Source organism: Acomys minous, assembly GCF_964271855.1.
Source record: "Acomys minous genome assembly, chromosome: 10".
NCBI lineage: Eukaryota > Metazoa > Chordata > Mammalia > Rodentia > Muridae > Acomys > Acomys minous.
Window position 1 is genome coordinate 82,012,952 of NC_140491.1, and position 6,051 is coordinate 82,019,002.

At 38.3% G+C, this 6,051-nt stretch overlaps 1 protein-coding gene across 4 annotated transcripts in view; it reads right to left on the minus strand.

Moving 5' to 3' along the window:
• Nucleotides 1-3,982: 3,982 nt before the first annotated feature.
• The window catches only part of ZEB2 (zinc finger E-box binding homeobox 2), a 131,944-nt gene continuing 129,875 nt past the window's right edge, over nt 3,983-6,051 (minus strand). For all 4 annotated transcript variants that reach the window (XM_084799641.1, XM_084799642.1, XM_084799640.1 and 1 more), the window contains exon 10: nt 3,983-6,051. This exon is cut by the window's right edge and continues 3,392 nt beyond it. The gene's annotated coding sequence lies outside the window, so the exon portion shown is untranslated.

Below are 6,051 nucleotides of genomic sequence, written 5' to 3' on the forward strand. Positions count from 1 at the left end.
TCAGTTTCCAAAATACAAACTTTCTTGGAGCCAAACAATTTCTGCCTTCCAGTCTGACAGATCTGCCTGTGACGAGGTACGAGGCAGGTGCTAACGTCTGAGAAATGAGGTTTCCCTCGTTCCAAAACACAAATGTCGTGTTTGCTCTCCATTTATAGGGGAGAGATAGCAATGATCAGGCTGCAGGATCCATTACAGCCAATTCACTGGGGTTAATAATCCAATCCTCCAAACCACAGTGTGAAGCTCAGGAGATTAATAAATTCAATTTTCTCATCTACACAAATAAGACCTTGGACCAAAGAACCTAAGAAGTTCACCAAAAGCCCCTGTTCTTACTTTACCTCTGCCCGTCTAAGGAGCTTCTGTCTACTCCACAAAGCCGAACTCATCTGTGCCTCCTGCACAGTGTTTGTTCCTTCTCCCAGGAACACTCCTGTCCCCGCTCTTCCCATGGCTTATTTCTTCTCATCCTTCAGTCTCAACTGCTCAAGAAGCTTTTCCTGACACCCCAAATTCTAACTGAGTTTACCTGTTCCCCCACTTCCATCCTACTCACTACTTTCTAGATTGCTTTTATTTTGCAGCTAAGCTGGGAGCTTGTAATTGTTCCATTTTCTAGCTTCTGCCTAGAATGTACATCCTTAAGGTGTGTGTGTGTGTGGGGGGGTGTATATTGTTTGTTTATTTACCACTGTGTTTTTAGATTGTACAGTGGTTGCTTGGCTCATTGTTCGGCTCTCAAAATTGCTCTTCAAAGCAATTAAAAACAATAAAATCATCTGTGTAAGGATGAGAGACCTGACTGACCCCTGGTTCCAATTCCCTTGCAGCTACAGGGTAATCTGGGCGCTTATTTCCACTAAACCTCAGCATTTGAAGGTCTAAGGCTTGGGATGGGAAGCGCCCAAGATTTCTCCTACTCTACCCTTCCTTTGTGTTTTTCCATGATTCTGCTACTCCTGGTTTGTTCATCTCCAAGTACTTTGGTTACTTTGAACATATCTGAAGCCCTGTTTTCTTCTCTGATTAATCATTCGAAAAGAACATTTTTACTGTGGTTTTGGAGAGAGTACGGAACATCGTTTCAGAGGACTAGAGTTTTGGCAATCTACAATTAGCTGCTTTCCCGATGATTGTGGGATAGAGACAAACACTTGCTTCTAAGCATTTGCAGACCTGCTTCTTCATCTATTGTGCGTGAGTGGTAGGTTAATTGGTTGCCCAATGCATGAAGGATTCAGAGCAGTTATGCCTATGGGAATAACGGTGCTGTGAACTTGTAAAGTGGGCTCAGAACTGTAAGAGGAGAGTCTGGATGACACCTCAGGCCCTCAATGTCAAGAGCCTTTGAAAAAAGCAAGTCGGCGAAAGGTATCAACAACAGTTATGGATTTTTGAAGACCATTTTTCAAAACTGAGAGCATCTCTGGCTGTCAGTGGAGACCCTAGGTGATAGGAAGTGACTAGGCACAGATGCTGTGACAACTTAGAGCAACTCAGGATTCCAACATAGGCTGGTTTCATTCTACTCTGTATGGAAAGTCCTCATAGGGCAGGGGGAAAAACCTCTTGCAGGAGCTAGCCCATGTCTTTTGCTGTTTCTGGACCATTTGAAAAAAGTATTTTACTTTGGCCTTTGGGGGAAAGTATGGAACACTGTTTCAGAGGACTCGAGTCTTGACAATCTCTGATTAGCTTCTTTCCAGATGATCGTGGGACAGAAACAAACACTTGTGTGCTTTCCAGCATTAGCAGACCTCAGTTTCTTTATCTAGAATGTGTGTGTGGTAGCTTAATTGCTTTCATTTTTCTAAGTGTTAAGTTTTTATTCATAGGAAACAGAATTTCTATCAATTTTAATGTAGACATGAAGTATATTGTCATTTAGTTACAGTCATCAAGGAGTTTACAGCATAAGGCATTACAGATAAAAACCCCTGTGTCAGTGTTCAGGACAGCCATTTGTTTAAGTTTCATTTTCAGAATTAAGGTGGTACACATTTTAGCAGCTCTTGTGGTTAGAACTCCACTTATGGGAAGCTTATGTTGGCCATCCCATCACCACTTACTTCTAAGAGAATAAAAGGCCCAGTCTCATGGAAATATCTTTGATATTGTAAATGCACATTATGTTGAGGAAAAGAAAGTTAAGCGCGCTTAGAAGCTAGGTTGGTTATTCTTAGGCATACTTACTTTAAGAATGTCTTTTTAAACAAGTTGGGCAGGGTGGCTTATGCTTCTGTTTTTCCCTTTTGCTTAAATCTGCCTTTAACCAGAATCCATCCTGTGCACTCATCACACTTTCTAAGCATGTTCAGTAATGAGGTGCTTCAGGCTGCAAGAAGTGGTCCAGGGTTAGTCAGTAGTTTGATGTTCTTCCTTTGTGTCCATATGGATCTTGGGCTGCCCTGTAGTTTTGGGAAATGTTTCTGTTGGACACGATTTTGTTCAGAAGACATATGACAACAAAGATCCAGGTTGCTGTGGTCACTAAATGCACTGCCTTCTTTCCTCTGAGTTTAGTGGTGTTCTTGAGTCTCCTTTCTAAACTTATATTCTTTTATTCATCAGTATTTTAAAATAACTTAAAAGGTATATTTTCCTTCCTTAAATAAAATTGAACAGGGTATATTGTAATTATTTGCCTATAATACAATTTTCATAATACAATCTTAAGAATGGGTGGGCATGATTATTATTTAAGGAAAGGCCATATATCAGAAGGCTAGGATTTTTAAGTGATGGGAAAACAGCTAATTTAATACTTTCTCTATTTAATTGTTGGCACACCTTTGAAATTGTCTCAACATTTTTATGCAACTTGCTTAAGAACTTTGTGCTTTTCCAGTATCAACATTTTAAATGTTGTCAACTTATATAAGATAACAAAATAGAAACTATCTCACAAGTCCTCTGCTTAGACTCCATCTCTTGAGTATTTTTTTTTAAAGATACAATCTATTTAAGTATGTACCCATAAACTTAGCAAAGCTACACACATACACATACACACTCACACACTCATGCACATATACTTATTTACACACACACTCAGGCAGTCATACACACATATTCTCTCTCTCTCACACACACACACACACTCATACACACATACTAATTAACATGGACACACACATATATTCACACACACACACACACACACACACACACACACACACACACACACACCCTTCCTTTTGACAGTTCTGAGAATGATCAGATCACAAGGCAGCAATCTTTCCCTGAATGCTTCCTTATGTGAAGTTGGTTCTTTCTGAGTTCTGTCCTTGCCAATTTAAAATCTCTTGCCAGAGAAGAAGTCTATTTTTTAACATTTTGGGGTCTTATCCTTCCTTTCCAACCTAACAGGCACATTCTGTAGAGTGAAAGAAAGCTGATAGGGTGCACTCACAAGTCAGGATCCGTAGGATTTGCAATTTCTGTGGAATCAAAGCTATGAATGAGGACGGCCAATTAGAAATACTTAAAAGATCATTTGTCACCACTTTAATCTTCATGTATTTTTAAATCATCATTTTCCTTGACTAAAATTATTAGAATCTTTGTCATATTCTTCTCAAGGCCAAATGGGAAGGATGATGTTCATTCTCCATGCTCTGTATTTTGGAGTATTTTAATATGTCACACTAGATTATAGGTGGTAGGTGACTGTTTTAATAGAGGAATTTTAGCTTGTGGCATATTCAGCATCGTGTCGTCTCAATGTCATGTCTCTGACTAATGCTGCACTTCATACACAAATGAAGACTGAGGGATTTATCCTGTTACTTAAGAGCATTTGTTTAATTCAGAGATTAATATATTATCTTCAAACCTGAAACAGAGGCCCTGTGAAACTTTAACCCAAAAAATTGGACACGGCCTACTAGCCCAAAAAAGAACATGTTGCCAATTCTCTCCATGTTTATTTAAATATTTTTCTCTAAAGGAAGAAGTCATTCCTTTATACTTCTTTAAATTTAGTATTGACATTTTTTATTTTGGGAAAGGAGGTCTTTTTTTTTTTTTAAACATGGATACAGGAAAAGAAAACTCTCCAATAAAAATATTGTCTAAAAAGTTTGTTTCGTTTGCATGATTTACTAAATATGTACAATTTCAATTCACAGCGAAGGTAACAAAGATTTAAACAGCCAACATCACAAATGTCTCAAGTTCTAAAGAAAAGTTCACTGTGCACAGTTTGACAATTTAATTGAATAAAAACCAAAGCTAAGCCTTCAGTATGATTCTTTTTTGTGATTGGCACAAGCCACGTGTTTTCTTCATCTTTGTTTCATGATGCATATTCAGTGACTAAGAACCCCTTCCCATTTTAGTATATCAGGTTATGTCAGTATACTGAAGAGTGCCGTGAACGGCCTCTTGGTTCACCAATATGATTTGTGACGTGTTCACATATATATTGTAATATTTATTAACATATGAAATTACCGCGAGTCGTCTGTGACTGTTTAATGTTTTAAGATGTAGGAATGTTTCTATATATGTATAAAGTTTTAGATTTATAGCTATGTATGTAAGCCATAATAATTTACCAGTGTCCCTTTGATGTAAGGAATCTGGGGAAAAAAAACTATTCTGCTTTTGGAATATAGAGGTGCCCCATCCATATCTGCTTCATGTTGGTGAAGTTCGCTACAGGAATCCAGATAGTCCAGTCATTCTGATGCAATGGCCACGTGTGAGATAACTAGTCACCGTCAGAAATGAACGCCACTGAATACAAAGTCACTGGGTTTCAGTTAAGAAGGGAGCCATAGCGCTAGCTACCTTAGAACATCTATAATAACACTGTTTTCACATATATTTTCCCCACGTAAATTCTTTGGTGTTTCCCCCTCTTTTAGTATCAGTGCTGTGAATGATGGACATGCAATGTGAGACTCAAACAATGGTATTGAGCAACTTTCTTTGAATAATTGCCCCCTTGCACATGAAGTAAGTCTGCTGAGTGTGTTTGTCTGAATGTTTTCACGTGTACATGAGAGCAGATACTCAAATATATGCAGCTGTGTTTATTACAATGTGCAGGGGCTTCAGAGCACACACACTTGTCTGTGTGCATATCCAGGGCCCACAGCCCGGAATGCTCACACATCCTGGAGCAAAAAACATGGCTGATGATTTTTAAAAAAATTTTCATATATATATATATATATATAAAGTTATTATTGGTCAATATCTTCAAATTTATGACTAAATTTTGATGTTGTTAAGGCTTACGTCCTTAGAAAGATAAAAATAACATTTTAAAGTTATCTGATTGTGAAAAGTAGCTAATAAATTTATTAACACCTATTCCTATTCAAATATCGTCCGTTCTCTCCTCATTCTTCAGGCCCTCCCACTGCACTGCAAGTTCAGTTCATGCTGAGGGAGATCAGCGCTGTTAGTTCTGGCTGAGAAATACTTCTTTCTTTCCCCCAGTTTCTCAGACCTAAGCCTACAGGGTCATGTGGCAAAAAAAAAAAAAAAAAAAAAAAAAAGAAAAGAAAATAAAGAACCTCACAGACCTGCTACTAGAATACAAAAGGCTCTTGAGAAAATGGGCAGGGCTGTTCAGTTCCAGGATTTCATCACCTTTTCCCAGCCCCTATCCTCAGGGGTAATGGGTAATACTTCAGACCAGAACATGGTAAGAGTATTTGATAAGCAAAGGAGAATATGTGTCATGATTTGGAGGGCTTTCTTGTTTATGACCTTGGAAAGGAATCTTAGGATAAGCCCAGTGTTTCATTCTTCTCTAGAGTTAAAAGATTATGCAGCTATAATGTGCAATACTATTAGTGGATAAATTGCATTTAAAAAAAAAAAAAAACAAGATATAGGACATTGTAGTGATTGTCACAAATTTACAAGTGTAACCTGATCTTTTCATACTCAGGTATTCTGAGCCTTCCTGTGAAAAGTCATTTAGAAAAACAATAACAGACAGAGGGATTTTTTTGGGGAGGGGAGGGAGGGTCTGCGCTCCCCCTGACTCCTCATGCATGCTTTCTGCTTTCTGAGAAGGGTACATTGCAC